Genomic DNA, 12,836 nt, shown 5'->3' on the forward strand with positions numbered 1-12,836 from the left:
TCTCAAATAGCCTCTGACAACCAGTCCAACTCCTGGCCTTCACATGTCTCAGATATTTTCCGGCGGAACTTTTCTCACTAACATGAGAAGGGGTAAAGGCGAGTAACTGGCGCCTTAACCAGTAAGCTTCGGGCAGGAGGGGCTCTTTAGCCATAACTGGCTATCAACCTAGGAGAAGGAAAACTCTGAATTCAAACTTCTGCTGCCTTGCAGCTATACCCAATCATGAGAATGGCTTTGGGAGTCGACCATGTGGAAAAATCAGGAGCTGGCGATCCTAAGGCAGTGTGCAGCACCCAGTGATACACCCTGGCAGAGCATGCGAAGCCGCTGACCCCAAACTGTATCGGCACGGCCGTTCCTTTGGATACATCGGCTGCATGGAGAGAGGGTAACTGATGAGTCGGCGACATCGTTCCGACCACAGTTAATGCCCAGGCATTCATCTCATTTCCGAGATGATGCATAGTCGCGCCTGAAGGAGGTTATAGACTTGTTATTGGATGCTAACCTCAAGGGCCATAAGAGACATAGGCAGTAAGCGTATTATAATTTAAAATATAGAGCACGAAATAACTTTTGAGAATTTCTTTTTTTTAACAAAAATAAATATTAAGTTTTATTCAAATATAGACAAATACAACTTCAGATGAGATGAAATGAATGTAGTAGGCTTTAGTAATAATAAAGTCAAGTTCCTCTTTCAGACCTTACGTTTATGTAAGGGTCATCTGTTTCTGTGGCCAACACAGGTACCAAGAGTCTTTACGTTTTCCCAACTAATGCTAGGTACCCATTAGAGCTAAGGATTTGAACCCAGGACCTTCAGTTCGGAAGCCAACCGCTTTACCGCGCCTCTTTTAGTAATAATATAAAAAGATATTCTAAACAAAATCTAATTCACTACAAAGACACGTCCTAACTCTCTCGCTTCTTTGGGTCGTCTCCCGTTCTTAACCTAGATTACGACAGAGACGACTAATCTTGCATCATTCTACAAGACTAACAATTAATGCTCCCTTTCATCACACACACACTTTCCATAACACCAACTGACACATACAGATTGAGTTGATATAAGCTTTGAAATAACATTTTAAAATTACATTGTTATAAAAAAAAAACAATATCTCCATTAAACACTTAAATCAAATAAAATATTTTTTTTCAGCTAAAATGAGGTACTGTTTATGGTTACGTTTATTACACATAGAACTAGTCTAGATATAGATCTACTTCTAAAGATCTAGTGTAGATATAGATCTTCGTCTAGGTCTAGAATATTGAATTCATCTATATTAGATTTACGTATCAATAAACATTTCGGAGCTTAAAATTTGTACAAATTGCTCCTTCTTTCCAGCCAGTAAAACCAATGACTTTACAGAATTTAGGTCATTGGTTAACATGCATGACTAGATGCATGACGCGCAGGACGTAATCATCTTCTTTTTTTTTTAATAACGTCTGTATTTTATATTTATTGAAAAATTCCAGTACTATAATAAAGACCATTTTAAATCTAGATTTTGATGACGACGACACCAATGTTCCTGAGCATTAATTGAATCACTAATGCCTTACATTCGGAAATTCTAGAACGCGATTGTCCTTTCAAGAACGCGGGTGTCCTTTCAAGAACGCGGGTGTCCTTTCAAGAATGCGGGTGTCCTTTCAAGAACGCGGGTGTCCTTTCAAATGCGATGTAGGAGTCTTCATTCTCTGGCACTGCCAGGGTCGAGTTTTATTAAAGAGAAACAAAATTCATGGTAGTCCCGTTATTAGTGTCCACTGTAGGATTTTCTGCTGATGTGGCAGGTCTGCATCAGTACCGCCCACTGACAGACAACGAGAATCTTCTTAGAAATGTTAAGGACCTTGGAGGTATCTGTAAGGTCAGTCTTCATTATCCCCTCGGTTGATATAACAATGCGGTATATTTTTTTTTATAACTTCCTTAATTTCCAAGCCAATGTTTCCATATTTTCTTTGTTTTCTATTTCAGTTTTTCTTATATTATGAGACAGTGGTACGGCGATGTCTATAATGGTAGCGTTTTTCTCTTTTTTATCAATGAACAACAGATCAGGGCGATTAACTCTTTCTCTCCTAATCGACGATACCATCGTTGATTTGACCTCATTAAATTAAATTAGTATTTAATTTTAAAAACTTTTCTTTATGTTATATAGAAGAAGCGTGCATTCCCCTTTAACCCTATACCAAATAAAACATGTTCTGATCACAACGAAACAAAGCTATTGAAGCCCTATGGTAGTGAAATAGTCATGAGCAAAATGAAGAATTCCGTCTGAATGTGCAAAAATAATAACGGAGGGAAAGAGTTAAAATCTACCGTTTTGTCTGTCACAATAGACCTATCCCCTTCAATAAGTGATCAGTAGGCTCTTGTCAGAGTATTTGTAATAAGGATGATAATCCTTATGGATCAAATTATGTGTCAAAGCCAAGTATTGGTGTATTAACTTTGCTACTTGATTATCACGACCTTGGTAAGCGGATTCTGATTAGGCTGAACATCCTGCCATTATGTGTTCAATTGACTCACCCACATTCCGACATTTTGGGCATTTGTCAACAATATTGAGTTTTAGCTCGCATTTTTTTTTTTGTACTAACCACTCTGTGCTGCATTGCTGTAACAAAGCCTTCTGTGTCAGGTTAGAGATGATATAATAATAATTATTATTATTATTGTTATGTGAAAAGCGAGGAAATATTAAATCCTGTGCATAGACATACATATATTTAGAATGGAAAAAGGAAATAACTTCATGTAACTTGAAAACATCTATATCTATTGTTGGATTTCCAAATTCTGAAGAGTTGCATGATCTTCAGTCAAACAAAACTACACTGCTGTATAATAAAATACAAAAATTGCAAGTCACAAATTTTTGTTTCATTAAACTCTGTTAGCGGCCAGTCTATATTTATTTATGTTTATGATCCTGTGCTTAAGATGTTTGTTTTTATGCTCAGTATATTTCCTCCGTAAAAAAAGAATGTCTCTAATCTTTATATTCCACATTTTTTAAATGCCCGAAATACATTTCCGACTTTCGCATAATCAAAACTCAGAATCTGGAGATCTAGATCTAGATCTGTTTTATAATAAACATATTGAAATAGACTGAAAGAAGGGCCGAATATTTTATTGTTTATTTTATTCACATTAACTTTCCCTCCTGTGACGCTTAATTAAAATCAGTAATTGTTCTCTGAATTCTCATTTCCAAATAAGCATATCACGTATCTTTTTAGGATCTAAGAATCTCTATTTACTATTATTTAGATCTAGAACAAGATATAATGTCTTTTCTCTTCTTAAATTATAAATCACTCTCTGTCTGTCATTATCTTTGTCTCTCGCTTTCTATGTCTCTCTCTCTCTCTCTGTCTCACTCTTTGTCTCTCTCTCTCTGTCTCACTCTTTGTCTCTCTGTCTCCATCTCAATCTCTTACTGTCTCCATCGCTGTGCCTATATCTGTCAATCTCTTTCTCTCTCTGTCGCTCTGTCAGTCTCTCTCTTTCTCTTTTCCTGTTTCTCTCTCTCTTTGTCTCTCTCTTTTTCCCTTTCTGTTTCTATCTCTGTCTCTCTTTTTCTCCATCTCTGTCTCTATCTCTGTCTCTCTGTGTCTCACTCCATGTCTTACTCTCTTTGTCTCTCTCGTCTTTCTCTGTCTCTTTACTCTCCATGTCTCTCTCTCTCTCTCTCTCTGCCTTTCTTCTTGTCTTTGTCTCTCTCTCTCTCTTCCTCTTCCTCTCTAAATAAAACTGAGAGAGACCCTACATGCTACATACGGCCTTCTAAGAGATTACTCTTTACCTTATTTGCAGGCTTACAGAGTACCTCAGCTATGTTCCTGAAAGCCTTCTTTCTATGCATCCTGTACGATGTGTTTCTAGGTAATTACTTTGTTTTCTCTATATGTTAGTTATAAGGTAAGCGTCCCAAAATGTATTCATTGTTTTTCTTAATACCAATGTGTATAAGGAAGTAAGATGGCCACGGACCCACGTCTGTTTTGAGAGCGTGTATACTGTCATAGATAAATATGTTACTCTTAAACTTAACCTGTAAGGAATGGTATGTGAGGAATGGAATGGTATGTGAGGAATGGAATGGTATGCGAGGAATGGAATGGTATGCGAGGAATGGAATGGTATGTGAGGAATGGAATGGTATGTGAGGAATGGAATGGTATGTGAGGAATGGAATGGTATGCCAGGAATGGAATGGTATGCGAGGAACGGAATGGTATGCGAGGAATGGAATGGTATGCGAGGAATGGAATGGTATGCGAGGGATGGAATGATATGTGAGGAATGGTATGCGCGGAATGGAATGGTATGTGAAGAATGGTATGCGAGGAATGGAATGGTATGTGAGGAATGGTATGTGAGGAATGGTATGCGAGGAATGGAATGGTATGTGAGGAATGGTATGCGAGGAATGGTATGTGAGGAATGGTATGCGAGGAATGGAATGGTATGTGAGGAATGGTATGCGAGGAATGGAATGGTATGTGAGGAATAGTATGCGAGGAATGGAATGGTATGTGAGGAATGGTATGTGAGTAATGGTATGCGAGGAATGGAATGGTATGTAAGTAATGGTATGCGAGGAATGGAATGGTATGTGAGGAATGGTATGTGAGGAATGGAATGGTATGCGAGGAATGGAATGGTATGTGAGGAATGGAATGGTATGTGAGGAATGGTATGCGAGGAATGGAATGGTATGCGAGGAATGGAAAGGTATGCGAGGAATGGAATGGTATGCGAGGAATAGAATGATATGTGTGGAATGGAATGGTATGTTAGGAATGGAATGGTATGTGAGGAATGGAATGGTATGCGAGGAATGGAATGGTATGCGAGGAATGGAATGGTATGCGAGGAATGGAATGGTATGTGAGGAATGGTATGCGAGGAATGGAATGGTATGTTCGGAATGGAATGGTATGTTAGGAATGGAATGGCATGTGAGGAATGGAATGGTATGTGAGGAATGGAATGGTATGCGAGGAATGGAATGGTATGTTCGGAATGAAATGGTATGTTCGGAATGGAATGGTATGTTAGGAATGGAATGGTATGTGAGGAATGGAATGGTATGCGAGGAATGGAATGGTATGCGAGGAATGGAATGGTATGCGAGGAATGGAATGGTATGCGAGGAATGGAATGGTATGTGAGGAATGGTATGCTAGGAATGGAATGGTATGCGAGGAATGGAAAGGTATGCGAGGAATGGAATGGTATGCTAGGAATGGAATGATATGTGTGGAATGGAATGGTATGTTAGGAATGGAATGTTATGTTAGGAATGGAACAGTATGTGAGGAATGGACTTGTTTGTTAGGAATGGAATGGTATGTTAGGAATGGAATGGTATGTTAGGAATGGAATGGTATGTGAGGAATGGAATGGTATGTGAGGAATGGAATGGTATGCGAGGAATGGAATGGTATGAGAGGAATGGAATGGTATGTGAGGAATGGAATGGTATGCGAGGAATGGAATGGTATGCGAGGAATGGAATGGTATGTGAGGAATGGAATGGTATGTGAGGAATGAAATGGTTTGCGAGGAATGGAATGGTATGCGAGGAATGGAATGGTATGTGAGGAATGGAATGGTATGCGAGGAATGGAATGGTATGTGAGGAATGGTATGCGAGGAATGGAATGGTATGCGAGGAATGGAAAGGTATGCAAGGAATGGAATGGTATGCTAGAAATGGAATGATATGTGTGGAATGGAATGGTATGTTAGGAATGGAATGTTATGTTAGGAATGGAACGGTATGTGAGGAATGGACTTGTATGTTAGGAATGGAATGGTATGTTAGGAATGGAATGGTATGTTAGGAATGGAATGGCATGTGAGGAATGGAATGGTATGTGAGGAATGGAATGGTATGCGAGGAATGGAATGGTATGAGAGGAATGGAATGGTATGCGAGGAATGGAATGGTATGCGAGGAATGGAATGGTATGCGAGGAATGGAATGGTATGCGAGGAATGGAATGGTATGCGAGGAATGGTATGTGAGGAATGGATTGGTATGTGTGGAATGGTATGTGAGAAATGGAATGGTATGTGTGGAATGGTATGTGAGGAATGGAATGGTATATGTGGAATAGTATGTGAGGAATGGGAATGGTATGCGAGGAATGGAATGGTATGTGAGGAATGGAATGGTATGTGAGGACTAGAATGCCTGGCATCGAAAAATCACTAAATTTAAAAAGCCTTTAGGATAGTAGACTCAAATGTAAAGTTGCGATTATACATAAAACACTGAACCATAATCTTCAAATACAAAATAAACCCCAATAAAACACTCAGAAAGACACGAAGATAAAGGCACATTCCCTGTTCTATATGCTAGTATTATGTATGTATGTTTGTATGTATATATGTTTGTATGTATGTATGTCTCGAAAAGAAATCAAAACCGTTTGACCAATTTGGATTAAATTTGGCATATATGTTCCTTAGATCACGGCGGAAACCGTGGTTTATGTTTATAACTACAACAAAAAGGCCCTAAAAGTTATAAAAAAAAATCTCTATTGAAAAAACGAAACTTTTAATAATTCGGATAAAATCATTTTCACAGCTATTTTTATTAGCTATAGATGCATAAACTAAGGCCCGCGGACAGCAGGTCATATGTGGCTGGGCTAATATATATATATATATATATATATATATATATATATATATATATATATATATAGATAGATAGATAGATAGATAGATAGATAGATAGATAGATAGATAAATAGATAGATAGATAGATAGATAGATATAGATATATAGATATAGATAGATAGATATAGATAGATAGATAAATACATAGATAGATAGATACCCTAACCCTATATATATAGATAGATATAGATATAGATATTGTTATAACGCTAGTGCCGGACGGAAAGGGTTAATGTGTGTTTGACCTACTGACACACGAGACTAAGGCCAATCACACAGGTCAACGGCTGTTGATCAAGGGACAGTACTGCTAATACATGCAAAGATGGCCTGTGCTGTGGTCATGGGACGAGAGCCTTCACGGACCAGAGACAGAGCGTGTTAGAAAGAGAAGAAGAGTGGAGAACAGCAAAGCAGTAAGGACTGTGTGGTGCCTTTCAGTCCTCGAAAGTGTAGCTGTACGAGCTAGAGAGACTTGTAGTGATTAGTTCGGCAGTTCTGTTGTGTAGCAAAGCATTTGAAGTTAGTGTAGCCAATTGTGTTTATTGGCTGTTGTTGATGTATTTGTAATTAAATCGCCACTTTGTTACTTTAAGACAGAGGTTCTCAATATGTGGGTCGCGACCCCATTGGGGGGTCGAATGACGATTTTGAAAGGGTCGTCTAAGACCAACAGAACTATGGATTACGATTTTTATAACATTATCGAAAGCGCTGTTACTTTAGAATATTTACAGTTGGGGGTCGCCGCATGGTGGGGAATAGTAAAGAGGGTCGCCGAGCTAAAAAGGTTGAGAACCGCTGCTTTAAGCCCTTGTTGTCAAGTTCTTGTGTTAGATGTGCTGTGTTGAGTTGTTGGGCAGTGTTTACAGAAGGCCTGATTAGGAGAGATCGTAACAATATATATATATATGGATTGGGAAGGAGCGACTAACGCACCGGGTGACAACAACCCCTAGCGACGCTACTGCGCTGTATTACTTCTTGAATGTGACATACTTATTTCTTTTCAGCGTGCCCTTTTAATTTTTTTGGACCCTCGTGTCGCTACAAATGCAACTGTCAAAAAACCTGTGACAAGTACGGGGAATGCTTACCTATGTACGGATGCAACTTGGGATGGTTCGGATTTTTGTGCCAGCTAAGTAAGTCTGAGATCAAATTAAATTTACCCAAATTGGTTGGCCTCCTTCAGTCGTAGATTGACTACGGTTCACCTCTAACCCTTTTTTTTTCATGTGACTGTGCAGCCCTGTTTCGGAGAGGCACTCCCGTCCACAAAGTTTGCATGTTAAGGGCAGCTTTCGCTTTAGTGGTAGAGGAGCTGGCCGTTTTTAGAATGGTACGCTATCCTTTCAGAGTTGAGGCCCCATGTTTTTTTTCACTGTCCATAGCTTTTTTGGTCACCATCTCTCTCAACTAGTGCAGTCTAGGGCTATGTTTTTCCAAAGGTCAGTATCAAGGTTCATTGTTTTTAGGTCCCGTTTTATTACATCCACGTAACGGAGGTGGGGATGAACAGGTTTTTTTTTAGCCAGATTGAAGTTGCCCGTAAAAAATAACTTTAAATCAGGGTCTATTCGTATATATATATATATATATATATATATATATATATATATATATATATATATATATATATATTATGAAAGATAGATTCCGTATTTTGTAGACACAATATATAACAAAAAATATGTTTTGCCATTTATAGATAGGTCACTATTTTGTAAGCATTTCCAATGCAGTATTTACAAAAGTGTATATTGTAAACAAAAACTATAACACGAATTAGTTGTTATATACTAAAATTCATCATCATCATCATCATCTTTCCTTTGTGTTCCTCAGCAAAAAAAAAAAACACGCCACTCTCCACGGTCTCTTTCCTGTCCTCTCGGCTAGTATTCTGCGTCGCCATGTTCTTTTTGGTCTGCCTTTACGTCTTGTTCTATGGGGGTTCAACTCTAAGGCCTGTCTATGGGGGTTCAACTCTAAGGCCTGTCTATTGGGGGTTCAACTCTAAGGCCTGTCTATTGGGGGTTCAACTCTAAGGCCTGTCTATGGGGTTTAACTCTAAGGCCTGTCTATTGGGGGTTCAACTCTAAGGCCTGTCTATTGGGGTTCAACTCTAAGGCCTGTCTATGGGGTTTAACTCTAAGGCCTGTCTATTGGGGGTTCAACTCTAAGGCCTGTCTATGGGGGTTCAACTCTAAGGCCTGTCTATGGGGTTTAACTCTAAGGCCTGTCTATTGGGGGTTCAACTCTAAGGCCTGTCTATGGGGGTTCAACTCTAAGGCCTGTCTATGGGGTTTAACTCTAAGGCCTGTCTATTGGGGGTTCAACTCTAAGGCCTGTCTATGGGGGTTCAACTCTAAGGCCTGTCTATTGGGGGTTCAACTCTAAGGCCAGTCTATGGGGGTTTAACTCTAAGGCCTGTCTATTGGGGGTTCAACTCTAAGGCCTGTCTATGGGGGTTCAACTCTAAGGCCTGTCTATGGGGTTTAACTCTAAGGCCTGTCTATTGGGGGTTCAACTCTAAGGCCTGTCTATGGGGGTTCAACTCTAAGGCCTGTCTATGGGGGTTCAACTCTAAGGCCTGTCTATGGGGGTTCAACTCTAAGGCCTGTCTATGGGGGTTCAACTCTAAGGCCTGTCTAGTTCTGTTGAACTAAATTTAATTTTTAAAAAATCTTTTATTGAAGCGCTTTTCAAGTTTTTTTTTTTTATTTCTAAAATTGTTTAAGTTTATCTATGTTTTTCTAAGTTAATCTATGTTTTTCTAAGTTAATCTGTGTTTTTTTCTAAAATACGTTTTTTTTTAGTTATAGATAGATAGATAGATAGATAGATAGATAGATAGATAGATAGATAGATAGATAGATAGATAGATAGATAGATAGATAGATATTTTTTGCAGAAGACTTGCTAAGGACTGTACCTACGCCAACGTTGACAACCATTCCAGCAACGGGTCGTGGAACAGTTACGAACTTTTCGCAGGCGTTAGTGGATAGGAACCCCTACACCTGTGCTGAAGATCTCAGGTCTGTTAACATGACATTTGCTGTCCCTACCCACCTCACTGTGCTGAGACTTCAAGGCGCTCGGTGTAAGTAGAAGAGATTACCATTGGCTGTAAACCAGTGATGCCCAACACAAACCGACCTGCGGGCCATTTTAATTTCCGGCATTGGTGACGCGGGCCACATAAAGGAAAGGTACAAAAAATGAAATGAAATTGACCTGAAACTATTTAATTAGAATCCCGTGGATCTTGCACTTAGATTAATTAACGGGATATTATTATTTCATGCGTCAGAAAACGGCTTCATTTCTCTACTACAAATATGAGCGACAGTGTAGCTAGCTTTACTAACGACTCATATTCGTGTCTCTTTTTTGGTAAATATTCACATTAATCTTCCAATCTCTAGACGTAGTTTAACAATCTTTTTTTTTTTTATTCAAATGACGTCAAATTTGTTTTATAATCGCGTTTCTTTTTAAAAAAAAACAGCTACACTTTAATTGCAACTCAACTTATTATTATGTTCTGCAAAAAAGGTAAATTTTTTTTTTTTTTTTGTTTTTTTTTGTATTTATGATAAATTCTACATTAAGTCTCATAAATGTTAGTCATGGTACCAATCATTGGAGAAAAATGGAGGACCCTAATGTAGGGAAAGAGACATTTTTAAACCTTTTCTTTGGGGGGTGAGGTAGCGGATTTATATACTTTGTGCCGACATTTCGGCGGGCCGGATGGAACCACGTCGCGGGCCGGATTTGGCCCTCGGGCCGTATTTTGGGCATCACTGTTGTAAACGCTGTGTCTGTTATCAATGTGTGTGATGTTGAAGAATGCTGGGTTAGTTCGTCCTGGAGTCACACTTAACACGTAACAAACATAACTAGTATAGATTGACTTGAATCCACTTTAGCAGAAAAAATATAACATTTATTCAATATTGCAATATTTAGTGCACTTGTAGTCGTTACACCAAAATATCCAATTTGAAATATGACTACATCCGCATAACAGCGGTATCAAATATACCAAGTCCTCTAGAACACAATTTCACTACTAAAATAATTCCGAATCACAGCGGGTAACAATAAACTTCAATAATATGTATCCAGAACAAGTGCAGAAAACAGCTACTCAAAATACGTGTACTGTCTCTAATGACTTCAAGTTACTACCGTCTTCAAGGGATCACTCTAATTTTTTTTTTTTTTTATATTTTATTTATAACAATGAAAACTGTTCCAAACATGATGTCTGAATGTTAGTTTTTTTTTTTTAAATTTATTTCCGTATGGTACTTTTTGAAGGACTTGCGAGGGTGCACTCCAGGGGGACGTAACTGTTTAACTGAGAATACGTTTTACAGTAGAGTACTGTCTTACACCCACCTCCGGGTGTTTTTCTGTTAATGCAAACACTGCAGCCTTTAGTCTTTCTGTTTCGTAAGTTAGCTATGAAATGTTGTCTTTTGTTTAGTCTCTGGTCGGACCCCTTTGCAATTTTTTTTGTTACATTGTGATTGTTTTATATTTTTTGCTTGTTTTTATATTTTGCTTGTTTTTATTTTATTTGCTTGTTTTTATATTTTGCTTGTTTTTATATTTTGCTTGTTCTATATTTTGCTTGTTTTTAATATTTTGCTTGTTTTTAATATTTTGCTTGTTTTTAATATTTTGCGTGTTTATATATTTTGCTTGTTTTTAATATTTTGCTTGTTCTATATTTTGCTTGTTTTTATATTTTGCTTGTTTTATATTCTGCTTGTTTTTATATTTAGCTTGTTTTTATATTTTGCTTATTTTAAATACTTTGCTTGTTTTTATATTTTGCTTGTTTTTATTTTTACTTGTTTTTATATTTTGTTTGTTTTTATATTTGGTTGTTTTTAATATTTTGTTTGTTTTTATATTTTTCTTGTTTTTATTTTTTTGCTTGTTTTTATATTTTGCTTGTTTTTATATTTTGCTTGTTCTATATTTTGCTTGTTTAGTGGCCTACATAGGAAGAAAACCGGGAGCAATTATAACTGCCTCCAACGACAACTTCAAGACTAGCGTGTGTTCCGACGGAAGCCGAGTCTTCGAAGTGGATACCCAAAATGCGGAAGACTCAACAGTGGACGTCTATTGCAACACGCTTGTGCCGGCCACCCATTTCCGTATAACTATTAGAGATTTTAGAAGGGTCTGCACCGTATATGCCAGCGATGGTAAAGTGCTTCTTTTTAAATAGTCAGTTACGTCTCTTTGTGTGTTTTTTTTTCTCACTCAGTTCAATTAAGAATAATAATACACTAGTCGACCGGCGTCGTTGCATACACCGCTATTTTGCAGGGCCGGCCTTAGGAAATCTCTGGAATTGATAACTATACAAAAAAAGTCCTGGAAATATCCCGAAATTATTAAAATCTTTTGAAAACTCATACAAATCACCTGAAATATATAGACAAAAAATGTCAATTTGGGGTGTCATTCAATATGGAAAAGGCCAATCCTACGCGCGATTAAAAAAAAAGGCATTATGCATTACCAGTGATCTATATAGGAAATTAAATTTTTATGATATACTGTATGACTTCGCTACACTCAAGGCTCGTAAATAAGTTCTGTACGTAGTAAAGGATGAATAAAAATGCAAAGACGAATTTATTTTCTAATAAATTCTTAAATTTCACTTATTATCCGTATCCTTACCCAAACTTGGCCCCGCGAAATCCGTTTCGCATAGGACCCCATAACGGTTGTGTCCGGCCCTGCTTTTTAGTGACGGATGAATACAGAGTAGAGCACTTGTTCACCACCACCCCCCCCCCTCTTTTTTCGCCGCTAAATTTACGTGAGGTAGAAATAAAAAAAAAAAGTGATCTTTCTTGGTCACAACGGTCCGGCCCTGCTTTTTTTGTGACGGATGAATACTAGTGGCGCAGCTAGGATGAGTGAGGGGGGAATTTGAAAATCCCCCCGCGACCTTATTTGAGAGTGGCCCCGAAAATGAGTGATTTTTACATTAAATATTACATATTATGCAAAATGCAGGGGGCCTTCCGAAGAGTTCAAGCCC

The 12,836-nt window shown here is 38.0% G+C and overlaps 1 protein-coding gene across 5 annotated transcripts in view; it reads left to right on the forward strand.

Moving 5' to 3' along the window:
- The first annotated feature begins 7,760 nt into the window (after positions 1 to 7,760).
- Positions 7,761 to 12,836, forward strand: part of LOC106065988 (multiple epidermal growth factor-like domains protein 6) — a 31,289-nt gene continuing 26,213 nt past the window's right edge. For 4 of the 5 annotated variants that reach the window (XM_056028262.1, XM_056028265.1, XM_056028264.1 and 1 more), the window contains exons 1-3: positions 7,761 to 7,893; positions 9,666 to 9,857; positions 11,767 to 11,985. The gene's annotated coding sequence lies outside the window, so the exon portion shown is untranslated. The remainder of the gene's footprint in view (positions 7,894 to 9,665; positions 9,858 to 11,766; positions 11,986 to 12,836) is intronic. The other variant, XM_056028263.1, reaches the window with a different exon arrangement.

Source organism: Biomphalaria glabrata, chromosome 5 (assembly GCF_947242115.1).
Source record: "Biomphalaria glabrata chromosome 5, xgBioGlab47.1, whole genome shotgun sequence".
NCBI lineage: Eukaryota > Metazoa > Mollusca > Gastropoda > Planorbidae > Biomphalaria > Biomphalaria glabrata.